Source organism: Alligator mississippiensis, chromosome 6 (genome assembly GCF_030867095.1).
Source record: "Alligator mississippiensis isolate rAllMis1 chromosome 6, rAllMis1, whole genome shotgun sequence".
Taxonomy (NCBI): Eukaryota; Metazoa; Chordata; order Crocodylia; family Alligatoridae; genus Alligator; species Alligator mississippiensis.
This window is the reverse complement of record NC_081829.1, coordinates 90,953,420-90,968,177: the sequence shown is the minus strand read 5'-3', so window position 1 is coordinate 90,968,177 and position 14,758 is coordinate 90,953,420. Positions and strand designations below refer to the sequence as shown.

At 42.9% G+C, this 14,758-nt stretch overlaps 1 protein-coding gene across 4 annotated transcripts in view; it reads left to right on the top strand.

Moving 5' to 3' along the window:
• Nucleotides 1-14,758, top strand: part of ATRNL1 (attractin like 1) — a 1,033,288-nt gene that overhangs the window by 391,596 nt on the left and 626,934 nt on the right. The window lies entirely within an intron of this gene.

Below are 14,758 nucleotides of genomic sequence, written 5' to 3'. Positions count from 1 at the left end.
TTCGGGGCTCACAGTGGGGAAAACAGTGGCGCTGCTGCGAGCACTGCACCTCATTAAGCTTGTAGGGGTGACAGCGTTCTCCTCACAATGCCCGCTGCGTGCCATGCAGCTGACAAGCTCACAGCAGGGGCAGCATTCCTGGCACTGCTGCTGCTGTGAGCCTCACAGCCCATGGGGCCACTGTGGGGAATGCTGCCCCTGCTGTGAGCTCCATCAGCTGCAGGTCTTGCAGCTGTGGGAGCCAGTGCAAGGAGAGTCCAGGATCACAATCCCAGGCTCCCTCTGTACTGGCGAAAAGGCACAATGGTATCTAATACATGATCCCGAAATCGCACCTCCTGCCATGCACATGTGGCATGGGAGGAAGCATGATTGTATGGATCATGTTTTGGATCCACCTGCATGTGTAGAGCAGACCTAATACAGTGCTCTGCTTTGGCTTTTGGAAAGTAGTTAACTGATGTAAAAGATTGACCCCAAAATTGTGCAAAGTGCTGCACAGGGGTTATCCATTGAAACTACATTTATGGAAAATGCACAGCTAAATCCCTGTGCACCACTTTAAAAGTTCAGAGGTGAGTGTTGCTTAAACAAACTCATGCTTCTCAGAGGCATATTTGCTAGCCCTTACTTGCCCAGTATACACAGAAAAAATACAATATATGTTCACAGAACTCTAGCTAGTTATTTGATTAACCTACAGAAGATTCACTCAAAAAGTAACAGTTGTATTGTCACTCTTCGAATGTAGGAACCGTAGGAGATAGGTCTGGAAGAGATCTTTATGGTCATATAGTGTTGAAGGCCTGGACTATATATATCTTATATAGAACGTTAAACTTACTCAAGTTTTTGTTGTAAAAATATTACCGCATATTTCCTTGAAGATGAAACTAAAATAAACTTAACCCTTTCCCCCCAACGTGCGTTCAGTGACACACAACTTCTACTCAAATATGTACAGAATTATTAACTAGAAGTTAAAGATAGTTATAAATGATCTAGAGAGCTGTAAATTATATTTATTACTTTATTATGTTCTGCATGACTGTTATGTGGACTCCGAACTGTACACAGTGTGAACACTGCTGTCCCTAGCTTTGGATATAAATTGTTTTTGCCACTTGTTGGGCAGACCATTGTACAGTCTCAGCAGCAAGCCTATAACACTGTGATTACTAAAATAAGGATTTCTATGAAAATTTCAAACAGTAGCTGTTCAGTGTGAAAGTTAGATTTATATTCCTGTCAAGAATTCTATTGATTACAAAGTCATAGCTGCAGGGCTGTACATTATTCTCCATCCCTTTCCCTCATGCCTTATACCTGTACGTGGTGTGCAGTGAGCACTGTGCCCAAGGGACTGGGGTTTTAAGAAATCAAGGAGACTGTACATAACAAATTATTTCAAATTGGGAGGCTGTAGCAATTTAGAGAGAAATGAGTACTTGATCTTCTTAGGATGGCCACACTTTTCTTCCTTGGTAGACTGAATTTTCTAGTTCAACCTATGGTCTGTGGACCCCTGGGGGTCCACAAACTATGTCTAAGGGGTCCACAAAAGAAGACTTTATCAGCCAAAAGTATGTGAATACTTGCGCTTACAGTTCAAAGGGGTCCGTACCTCCATTCAAAATTTTCAAAGTGCTCCATTTCCAAAGTGTACCTCCATTTGAAATTTTTGATGGGACCACAAATGCAAAAAAGATTGCAAACCACTGTTCTAATCTAAAGGTAGAATTAATACAGAATTAGTAGAGGTGGTGTGTGTGTGTGTGTGTGTGTGTGTGTACATGTTTGCCAAGGTATTCTCTGTTCCATCAGGATTGTATTGTTGCATACTGCAAAGTCTACTGAATCCACAACGCAAGGTATTTTAAATGGAATGATGGTTGCCGAGGAGTTTAGTGCTAACATTTCAGTTTTGTTTATATACAGATACACCTAGACTGCAAGATCTAGGGTTATTTACTCTGGTGAAGAAGAGACTGGAGGGGAGATTTGATAAATCTTCAAATACCTGAAGGGCAGTTACAGAGAGGATGGAGATGAGTGTTTCTCTGTGACTGTAGGGGACAGGACTAAAAGCACTGGATTCAAAGCTGCAGCAGTGGGAACATAAATTGGAGATTAGGAGAAACTTTCTGACAATGAAGGTGGTCAGGCACTGGAACAGGCTACCTAAACATGTTGTGGAATCTCTGTCCCTGGAAACTTTCAGAAGCAGGATACATGGACACGTGGCTGGGATTGTTGTGTCAGAGATGATCCTGCCTTGAGCAGGGTCCTGGACTAGATGACTTTTTGTGGTCCCTTCCAGCATTACTTTCCTATGATACTATAATAATATATGTATATTAGGGGTGTGTGAAACGGGCCCCATTTGATTCAGATGTAGCCCAAATTGGGGACAGTGATTGGATTAATCGATTTGGATCACTGTCCCTGATTCAAGTCAGCCAAATCTGAATCTGAAGATTTGATGCTGATTCAGAAAATCAGCGATTCAGACAGACACAGCTTTAAATGTTTTTTCTACATACCTCGAGGCACCAGGCGCAGTTTGTGAATGCTGTAATGCTGGGGTGCATGGAGCATCCCACAGGAGTGCAGGGGTGCCCCCTCATGCTCGGTGGCAAACCCGGAAGTGGACTGGAAGTACTTCTGGGTCCACTGAGCTTGGTGATCAGCTGCAGTGTCCCCAGGTGCCCCCCCCTGCCCCAGGCCCAGGAGGCAACAGACACCGAGCTGGCGGGACGTGGTGGGGGGAGGCCAGTGCACTCACTGGCAGACCTGGCAGTGAACCGGAAATGCTTCTGGTCCACTTCTGGGTCTGCTGCTGAGTGCACTGGGGAGATCCCAGGCTTCTGTGGGACACTCCATGTGCCCCAGAATCACAGCATTCACCATCACCTGCTACTTAGAGGTATGTAGAAAAACCTTTTAAAGCTTTCTCTACGTCCGAATTGCTGAATCTTTCCGAATCGATTCAGAGAGTTGCAATTTGATTTGGAGAGATTAAAGGGTCCTCTGATTCATTTTGGATTCGGAGATTCAGCCACCAAATCAGGCCAAATCTCCACCAAATCAATTCAGGGACTGAAGCTTCTCACAGCCCTAATATATATTCATAATATAATCAGGGGTGACTGGTAGGAAGGAACCGGGGAGCGGGGGGCACATGCCCTCCCTGAGATTGGCCCCTGACTCGGCACTGCTCAGGACTGGGTAGTTTTTTTGCCGCATGTGCCAGCATCGTGTTTGGGGGTGGGGCATTAAGACAGGGCACAGAAGTATAAGAGTGATATGGGGCATTTGGCCTGCCACAGACTGCATCCCCAAACTCAGGAGGCACTAGTCACCCCTGATTATTATAGCATATAACCATATATTGCATCACATTTTTACCTTAATTATATCTTGTTTTAAAGCTTTCAGAATTTTTACATCTTCAGTTTCTAATAGAGAACTTTTAAATGGCCTTATTCTTTTTCATAATTAGGTTTGTTTCGAGTGTTCTTTAGATGCTCTGTAGCTACTTCTGATAACATCTTTTTATACTTTCTTCCCTTTTAAGAGACCATTTTTATTTGCATAATGGGGTTATACAAAGGTAATTATTTGACCTGATAATAGCTTAGGCTGGATCTGTTTCTTTCGGTGAGGGAAGGGTATTTTAGGCTTTAAAACTTGTTTAACATCTCTCCCAACTATATTGTTGTCCACTGTTACCAAACAAATCTTGCTTTGCCCATTGTCCCTGTACCATGTCTGTTATACCACCACCACAACATGACCCAAAATGGTGGCATTCTATTACTGTATGAGAACAGTGACATTAAATAAAATGGCTGCTGTCTTTCCATTGTTCAAGTTATTATAATTAACACACTAGGGAGGATATTATGTTTAAACTTATTCACTGGGCAGTTTCATAGTGTCATAGTAGCTAGGGTCAGGAGGGACCTGAACAGATCATCTAGCCTGACCCCCTGCCACAGGCAGGAATGAATGCTGGGTTCACAAGACCCCAGACAGGTAATTGTCCAACCTCCTCTTGAATTTGCCCAAGGTAGGGGCGAGGACCACTTCCTTGGGAAGTTGGTTCCAGATTTTGGCCACCTTAACTGTAAAATATTGCCTTCTGATCTCTAACCTAAACCTGTTCTCCATCAGCTTATTACCATTGTTCCTCGTCACCCCAGGTGGTGCTGGGGATTAAAGGGCTCTACCTATTTGCTGTTGATCTCCCCTGATGAGCTTGTAGGCAGCCACCAGGTCCCCCCTCAGCCTCCTCTTGCTGAGGCTGAACAGGTTCAGGTCCCTCAGTCTCTCCTCATAGGGCCCGTCCTGCTGCCCTCTCACCAAGCGGGTGGCCCTCCTCTGAACCTTCTCCAGGCTGGCCACATCCCTTTTGAAGTGCGGCGCCCAGTGCTGGACTCAGTACTCCAACTGCGGTCTGACCAAAGTCACATAGAAGGGAAGTATCACCTCTCTGGACCGGCTTGAGATGCATCTTTGGATGCATGAGAAGATATGAATGAATCTGAATCGAATCAGGAGACCTTTTAATCTCTTTGAATTGAATTGGAACCTTCCGAGTCAATTCGGAGTGATTCGGAGAGATTTGATGATTTGGACGTAGACACAGCTTTAAATGTTTTTCAGCATACCTCAAGGTACCAGGTGGATCATGAACACCGAGATGGTGGGGCAGATGCAGCATCCTATGGGAGCGCGGGGGGGGGTCGGCGGACCCAGAAGTGGACCAGAAGCACTTCTAATCCACTTTCTGGTCCACAATGGTGCACACTGGGGAGCCTCCCCCTGCCCCCCAACTTGGCGACTAGTGCCTCCTGGGTCTCAGAGGGCACCCAGGGTCCCCTCATGGCCAATCACCAAGCTGGGGGGTGTGCGGGGGGTCCTCTGCTCACTCAGCAGTGGACCCGGAATTGGACTGGAAGGACTTCTGGGTCCACCACAGAGCATGTGGGCCCTCCCACCCCCTCCCCGGGCTCCTGTGGGGCGCTTCATCAACCCCACCATTGCAGTATTCACGAGCTGCACCTGGTAGCTTGAGGTATGTAGAAAAACCATTTAAAGCTATGTCTATGGCTGAATCACTGATTCTCCAAATCATCATCGAGTCTTCAGATTTGGATTCAGCCAAATCAAATCAGGACAGCGATCCGAATCAACAAATCGAATCATTGTCCCTGATTCGGGCTGAATCCAAATTGAATATGGCCTGTTTCTCACACCCCTAATATCTAATATTTGTAAATGTTTTACATTTTAACTTGTGTGTATTTCAAAAGTGCAATGCTACGGTTGCTAGGGAGATTCTTACAGGCAGTTCAGATAGTCACTCCTAGTGTAAAGATTTTCTGATACTCTCCACTACAAGACTCTGTTTTCAGGTTATTCTCAGGTTGAGTTTGTTTTTGGAAAAAAACAGCAAACGTAGGTTGAGGTGTTTCTTAGAAGGAGGCTAGGGGAAGCTATTTTGCCCATGTTCAGACTTCCCAGTCAGCATTTCATTGGGAAGCTCTTGCACTTTAATGATTTTGTAAAGCAAGTTGAAGTGTGGTTGAAACATTCCCATGGTGTCAGAGCTTTCTTTTCACCATCCCCTGAAAATCTCCCCATGTTTAGTCAAGTTCATGAGCCTCTGAATATCTCAGTTTGCATATGCTTAATAGAAAATTGAGTTTAGGATTATTTTAAAAACTTTAGTAGAAATTTCCTGGTATTTTCCCACTTGTTCTTGATTTCAAAGATCTCATCATTTTCCTTCCTTCCTTCCCTAACACTCTCCATCCCTCCAACAGCATGGGTTAATCCACCTGAGACAGGCAGACACCAATCAAAATCATCCTTGAAACTCTAAGCAAAGTTCACCAGTGCATTGACTTTACTTTGTCCATTCATGCCAGGGTACATCTTTGCCCTCTGCTTCCTGTCATAGCTTAGTTCAGCAAACGGCAGTCATAGAACAATGGCGGTCATAGAACAAAAATGACTTTAATAGGAACTTTTTGAAGGGAAAAATGATAGGATCTGAGAGATGTGTAACTTAATAATTAATAAAATGGCTTCTTCTAGCCAAGCAGCTTTTTATGTTTTCTGCTAGAGGGTAGAATCCATTTAATTCTAGTTACTATGGTGATCAGTGCATTTCTAAAATGAATGTGAGTTAATAAATGCAATATATAATATTTTTATATAGCAAGAAACGAATGTTTTAGTTATTTACTTGCATGTTTTCCTGTTTCTGCTCCTTTGCTGCTGACGGTATTTCGCTCTGTTGTTTAACTGTTGATGGTATATGATGTCAGGCATTTCTGCCGCAATCCTGAATCTCTATTAACTACACTGCCTCCATCACTCCGTTAACTAGCTTTCAGGTGGTTCTGAAGTGATCTACAGCTAAAATAGGTGCGGGGGGAGAACACTCACAAACACATAGATTTCATTTTCTATAACCAAGTAGACTTGGTGCTTGCTTCTATTCTCATTGAATTCATTGAGAATTCTATCACAGTGCACTGAAAACAGGATCAGGCCTTGGCTGCATGTGGTTCTGCAACATCTGGAGCATTAGGCAGCAGAGTAAAATAGTAAACTAAAACCCTGGTCTTTAATATTAAATAGAATGCTTATGTTGTGTTTTTGTTCATCAAATGTTGCTAAATATTGTGATTTTATCATAAACCTTGAAATATATGGTGTTTCTCTTACTAAACATACTTTAGCATTTATGTGAGCACCATCACTTCAATTTCAGAAATGTGTCTAGCCATCAACACTTCCAAACGCTATCAAAAGGTTTCAAATACAGGCAGTCCTTGACTTAAAATGTTTCAAGTTACAACGTTTTGCACTGGCAACGTTTATAAATTGACACCCGGTTTCAACTTTATGACATTAGTTTCGACTTTACAACGCTTGATCCAATTCAGTGCCACGTCAGTGAACAAGTTTGCTGCATCACGCATCTCCCTGGAGAACATCTGTCCTAACTTCCTTGGACACTTTAAGAAAGAAGACAAGACTCCAGAAAAACCTGCAGTCAAGACTCCTGAGAAGACTCCAGCCAAGAATCCTTCAAAAAGTCCAACCAAGAGCCTTTCAAAAAGTCCAGCAAAGTCACCTCAAAGTAGTCCTTCCAAATCAATATGATTGCTGTTTACAATATAAATACATTAATGTAGCTATATTACTCATCTATAATTGATCAAGTACAAAATTCTGGGGTATCGGGTCTTGGTTCAGGAACCAATCCCCCATTTATAACATTGTTTCTTATGAGAAAATTGGTTCTGAGTTACAATGTTTCGACTTAAGGCGTGGTTTTCAGGAACCAATTGTGTCGTAAGTCTGAGGACTGCCTGTCTAGAAAATAAGTGTACATTAAAAAAAATAATTTTGAAGCAAATTTAATAATGTGGCAGCCCTAATTTAGGTTTCTTTTTCATACTTAGGATTGCTAAATATCATAGAATCATAGAAGTAGGGTTGGAAGGGACTTTGTAGATCTTCAAGTCCGACCCCCTGCCTGGGCAGGAGGAAAACTGGGCTCAAATGGCCCCAGCCAGGTAGGCATCGAGCTGCTTCTTAAAGACCCCCAGGGTAGGAGCCAGCACCACTTCCCTTAGAAGTTGGTTCCAGTATTTACTATATATTTCTCTCTTCTATTGGCTCAGCCTTTTTGTAAACTTCCTTCTACTTTGGTGGACTTGATTTCTTTTCTTCTTTGTACTATGTACAGTATATAATTTGTAAATTTTATAAAGACCCCTGGGATCCATTGGAATGAAGGGTTCATTGTAAATATGAAATAACAATACCTTTCTTAAACAATGTAAAAGTTACTAGAAATTCCAAAGATGACATTTTATTTGGAAAATCACCAGACCTACCCTGAGGCAAAGAGGAACTGCAATTTCAGATGTCTTATGCTATTCCTAGAGAGTTGCATTTCTACAGGGAAAAAGGAGTAAATGCTCATAAGAGAGAAATTGCAAATATTTAGACAAGGGTTTTATGTACAGGTTCTTAAATGCATGAAAGGTGAGAGAACGCCTGAGGTATACCAAGGTTTGTAATTTTCTAACTGGTGTGTTGTTAAACACGTCGTAAATAGGATGATGAAAACAGAACAGTAAAAAGGATGGTGAACCAAAATAATTCACAGTTGTTGCATTGCTCTGTTTAGCTTTGGTGACATCCTTCTCATGAGTAGGTATTGTGACTTTATAGTAAAAAGTCACAATACTTTTTACTATACTTTTTACTTAGAACTCTTAAGGTCAGATCCAGACATTTAGGCACGTGCAGTTTGTGGTATCACGGACCTCTTTGCCATGCCACAAACAGCACGTGTTGCATAGTAAATAGTGTCCCGTGCTGCTGATTTGCAGCACTGAGGCAAAGTTTGCTACCGGGATTAGTTGGGAATGGCCAGGGGAACCCATGGAGCCCAGGGTTGCCTGCTTCCCTGTCTCTGTGTTGCCTGCTGCTCCGTGGGTGGCTGGGGGGCAGTGGGCCTCGAGACAGGGGCTCCATATGCAACCAGCCCCAGGGTGCCTCAGAGTGGGGGCTCTGCAGCGTGGAGACAGGGGAGCAGGGAGGCTTGGGCTGCCTGCTCCCCATCTCCATGTGCCACTCCCCAGCGGGCTGGGGCACAGGTTGCACAGCATGGGGGCTGTGCGGAGGCCCCTGTGCCCTACCCAGTCCCCCCTGCAGCACAAAAAGCAACAGGACCATGTGTCCGACTACAAACCGCATGAGCAGGGACATGCACTGCAGCACAAAGTAGCCGCACCAATTTGTGCTGTTACTGTTTGTGCAGCTGCAAATACACACCCCATATCATGTAAATACAGCCTAATAGTTTGAAAAATAAGAAATGTGGCTAGTCAGGAATAAAAATACTTGTCTTCAGAACTGATTTATAGCCGTTTTAAGGTGGCTCCCTCTCTCAGCGTAGCACTGTGACCACTACCTATGTTAGTAAGATGCCTGCTGACAAGGGTTGGCTCAAAATGCCAGATGTAAGCTTTTGTTTTGTTCATTTCTTGGTGAAATTTGCTTCCTGTCTTTCGGGCTTCCACATTGGTAGGCTGAGGAAAATAGGTGCGGTCTTCAGCCTTCCGTTTTCTTAAGAAAGCAAACTCATTTCGTTCTGTGCTTCCTCATTGGCCATGCTTTCTAGCTGCATTCTGATATTTTGTTCTCCTCTGGAGTATCATAATTTGTTTAGAACCTTCCTAAATTGTAGTGCCCATATCTCGACAGGGTACGCCAGCCAAAAACTCAACAGTGTTGAAGAGAGGAGAATAATTATCCCCTAGAACTTGCAGATGGTATTCCTTTTAAGACCACTCAAAATTATATTTGCTTTTTTTGGCAACAGTATCACATTGTTGACTCCATTTCAGGTTGTGGTCCATTATAATCTTTTTTTTTCGGTGCTGTTGTCTAGCCAGTTATTCCCCATTTTGCCTTTATGAATTTGATTCCTCTTTTCTTAGTACTTTACTTTTGTCGTCTTCAATTTCATCTTATTGATTTCAGATCATTTCTGCAATTTATCAAGCTAATTTAGAATTCTCATTTTGAAGTGCCTGTAGTTTCTTGTAGCTTGATTTCATCCATACATTTTATACGCATACTACCTATTCCATCTTTCCAGTTGTTAAAGAAAATATTGAGCAGTATTGGACCCAGGAAAAACCACTGTGGTATGTATAATCCCAGATGTACAAAGAGCCTTTCATAACTATTCTTTCAGCATTGTTTTTGAGCCAGTTGGGTACTCACTTTGTAGCTATTTATTTTTCATATTTTCCTAACTTGCTTATAAGAATGTTATTTAGGACTAGGTCAAAAGCTTGACTAATGTCAAAATACGACATCTTCCAGGGCTTCTTTATTCGTTAAGCCAGTTTTCTGCCAAAGAAGGGAATTGGATTGATTTGATGTGATTTGTTCTTGACAAAATTATGTTGTCTGTTTCTTATTATCTTCTAGGTGCTTACAAATTGGTTGTGTAATGATTTGTTCTAGTAACTTTCCAGGACTGGGCTGGCTGGTCTATAATTTATTTGGTCCTTCTTTTTCTACTTTTCAAAGCCAGATATTATGTTTACCCTTCACCAGTCCTTTGGGTCCTCCATGAGTTTTCTAATATCATTAATGATTCAAAGATTACTTCAGCTACTTTTTTAAGGGTGAACTTCCTCGGGCCTTGCCAATTTGAATGTAACCTAGTTTATTAAAACATTCTTTAACTACCCCTTTCCTTACAGTGGTCTTTGCTCCTATCACCTCATTAAAATGGATTGCATTAAGCATCTGGTCAGTAGCTTTTCATACTTTGTCAAGTCCAGAACTCGGAGCACAAAGCGTAGTCTTGACACACTTTCTGGATGCGGATCTCTTGTGCATCTTCTTTTCATGTCCCCTCTGAAGAAGCTCATGCTTACATTGGAACCAAATGTTCCTAGTCCATGTGCCCAGTGCAATATATGCTGTAATAGCTTTGTGACTTATGAATGTGACTATTCTACTATACAGAATAGTAAATAATAAAAAAATGCACTTTCCATAATAGCCTTATTTGTTGAATAGCAGTATTTGTTCAAATAATTATTAAACACTGAACTGTTCCAGTCAGGAAAAACTGATTCAGCAGAACTGCTAAAAATGGAAGTGCTCGTACTGTTTAATACAAAACCTATACCAGTTTTCAAATGATGCACAAGGGAGGTTTTGCTCCCTATTTTCTACCTTAGCAGAGCTCCTCACAAATAAGTGTAAATTAGTGAAAGTTGCCCATATGTTTCTCAATAGCATATAGTTTTTCTACTTCACTAGCGATAACCTTTTTTTCAGACAGAATTATTTATCTTTTTAACTATCAGTTTACATCTGAGACAATTAAAGGAGCATTGTCAGATCTCCTTTGTTTAGTAATTTATCAAACGAATAACCTTCCTGCAGGTTCATTTCAGAGAGATACAAAATAATCAATTTCTTTCAGTATGGTACTTTTGCTGATGTGCTTCTGTTCCCAAGTTATTTGGTTTGTTTTGGGGGGAAAAATGGTTGCCATAAGCAAATACTCTAAAGAATTACTATGGTTCTAAAAGTTTGTCTTAATTAAAAATAGCAGAAACATACTGGCCAGAATTAGAATGATCCTTTTAGTGAATGACAGATTGTTTTAATTTTCAAATGCAACTATGAATAATTGGGGGTAGGCACATTTCTCCGAAACGCATGTGGTATGTCAGTTTGATACTATTGCTGGCACGTCAGCACAAACTCACAATGGGATACACTTATAGTAACTATTGAGAAACCAGTTTCTAATTATGGGAATTCAGTGCCAAGAAAAGGAGAAGACTGAGAATTGGAGGATGAGTAATTGTGCTCTTTCCAGTCAACAGCCACATTAAGTTACTTGGTAGTTCACAAGATAAACCTGATTTATAATCGCATTATGTGGATTATATACTTTCAAGCCTGCCCTAGCCTCCTAGCATTAGTATCCTTTGCCTATCATGTAGTATGCTAGTGTGCAATTCAGCCACTGCACCATGAGATAGTGACATCTGAGACCACATCTGTATATAATATTGAAAACCCCAAGTACCATCTAGTATTGTCTCATTTGTAAAAGGGAACTGTTTGTTGAACTCAGTATTAAACACTGACTTGCTTAGCTAGAAAAGACTGATCCAGCAGAACTGCAAAAAATGGAAATACTCACATTGTTTAATATACATAATCTATACCAGTCTTCAAGTGATGAGCAAACTCTCTGTGTATTAAAAACGCCAGTTTCACATAACACTGTGTTTAGCATTTGTACACAGGTGAGTGGCTCCTTCCTTCAGTTGGGATTTGGTGGCAGCTACAGCTGATTTGCAAAAGGAAGTATTAACGTTCAGGTCACAATATACAAAACTTTCTGCCTTCAGAAAGGACAAAAGAACAGCCATTTAGTGTCCTGGAATCAGGGTACTCGTTTTGTGAAAGAACATTTTCCCTCATGAATCCCTTTTTGCTAAATTAATATCTCTGGGGCTGTCTACAGGCTTAAAGGGATGCTGACAACTTAATATCATATACAATTTTGTTTAATTTCTGTTGGTAATTGCACTTTAAGTTATTAAAAAGTGAAATAATTTGAAACTGCAGTATGTTATCATTGTTTATGCTGTTAAATTTAAACCCCACACCAACTTCTAGAGAATAAAATTGCCACGAGAGGCCTGTAAAGTTTCTTTAAAGAGTCTACATAATTTGAAAGCAAGTACCTTTTCTATAGGTTTTTAGCCACCCTACAGAATTTGTATGACAGGCACAATCCCTATTAAATTATGAAGTAGATTTACATTTTTTATAAAGAAAAGAAATAAAAATGTTGGTCTTTTCATGAAGAATCTCTCCTTTGGGAAAGAGGAATTACTAATAGCAAACATGCACCGCATGGAAAGGCTGCAAGTGTTCACTGTGAGGAGTTCAGGTGAACAGGAGCTTCTGCTAAACATTGTGCAGCGGGGGTTGGGTGTTGCTCAAAGGTAGTTCCCTACTGCCCCACAGAGTGGGTAGGCTGGGAGTGTAAAGAAAGTTGATAGGCTTTATTAGGCTGTGTGGCTTTGCTTGTATTGTGTGGCCTTAGGGAAGGATCCCACTGGAATCTGTTCAGCTGAACTAGTCGGGATGTAATTTGAAGAGTGGACCTTGAACCTTTAGGCTAGGGACATACGTTCAAAAAGCCTGAGCCTGAATTGATTCAGTCTTTGCAGGTTAGTCTAACCTGGCTAAGCTAAATCAGTTTTGTAACCAGACAGACATCCCAGACATGCAGGCACATGCCTGCAGTGTTCAGGCTAGAAGCCGGGGGGCACTAGAGCAGCCCCCGCTACGCTTCCACAGAGCTGAGCTGAGGGGTACATGGCCAGGCCCCGGCAGGACTCTCTGATTATTCTTCCCCTTCCTAAGCAGCCTAGTAGGGAATGTTTATCACTCCTAACTCAGTGTTTATCAAGCCATTAAGAAAACAAAGCCTCTCTCCAGTAACTAATGGAGCTTTTCTAAAACAGCTCTTCCAAGGAAGGACATTAAGCTACCTGTTGACTAGCTCCAAAAAGCCTGTATGCATGGGCGACTGGTGCCTCCCAAGTCTGAACCAGCAGCGATAAAAATGGAAGTGCGATTCCACTGGCACTTCTGGTTTCATGGCTGACACTTTTCGCAGTCAGGGCAGTTAGGAGCTGGAACCAGCTTCGTAGGGAAGTGGTGCTCGCCCCTACCCTGGGGATCTTCAAAAGGAGGCTAGACAATCACCTAGCCCAGCATCCTTTCCTGCCCAGTGCAGGGGTTCAGACTTGATGACCTGCTTAGATCCCTTCTGACCCTACCAACTAGGAAACTATGAAACTTCCAGGGGGTTCCTGGCCAATCTCAGTGGGTGCACATGCACCCACGTGCACCCCCCTACACATCGCCAATGCCTGTCTGCCTGTTGTCTCCCACAGCACGGACTATAGCTAGCATGTGATCTGCTAGCTAATGCTGAGGTGTCTGTGAAAGGCAGAGGGGAGTGGGGAATAATCCTTACTTAGCAGAGAGAAGCCAGGCAAATATTCTGTGCTTGCAAGTCTCTGCCGGAGCTCTGGTCAGGGAGCAGAGAGGAAGGGCCAGCTCTGCTGTGGAGCAGAGAGCCCTACCCAGCCCTGAGAGCTTGCTGGGATGCTGGGGGAGTCTGTTTTATTTTAAACCAGCAAGGGGTCTGGGATAGACATTGCATAAACTGGTTTGACCCAAATCACTTAAGTCTGATACTACATTGAACCAGGTTTATCTTAAACCTGTTTCAGCCATTTTCAAACTGGTTTATGTGTACTGAACATCTGTTCTGTTACAGGTTTAAGCCAGTTTCTGATCACTTAAACCAGTTTGTGTGTAATGTCTGTCCCTAGCCTTAAGGCTAAGTACAGACATTCTGGGAGATTAAATTATGTTCAAAGTGGTTGCCTGATTTCAACTTAGCTCATCCTGGTGCTGACCTCATTCTTATAGACCCAGTTTCAGTGACCAGAAATAGATCTAAACCTGTAACTGTACAGAAGTTCCATGAAAACAAACTGGACTAAGAATTGCAGAATCTGGTTTAAGACAAACCTGGATTGATGTAGTATCAACCTTACTTGATGTAGGCCAAACGTGCATGGAGCTTCTGCACAATTTTCCTGTGCAGCCTTGGGGCTGGGAAAATGCAACTGCCAGTCCCAGCCCTTGGCTGCAGTTTCCTCCTCTTCCTCCCCACCCCGCCCAACCAGCCAGTCCCCCCAGCCCACATGCCACTCTGGGTGCAGCCACTTTTATCAGCTTTTTCCATTGGCAGAGCCAAGCAAGCAAGTCCCAGTGGGGGGAGGGGCAGGCAGATGGCGGCATAGGTTCACTGGGGTGGGGTTCGGGTGAATAAAAATAGCTCCTAGCCCTCCCCCCCCCCCCCGCAAACCTCCCTGTGACCTCACAAGCCTTTCTGATATCATCAGACCCTCCCAGACCACAGCAACACCCATGGATTGCACCAGCCCACCCACACCTTGTGGGTTGTGCCTGCCCCCCTTCCCCACCAGTCTGCAGGCCATGCCTCCTTTTGAGGGTTGCACCTAACCCCCCACCCTCACAGGTCCCCCCCCCCACTTCACCCATGGGTTGCACTTGCCCTCCATCC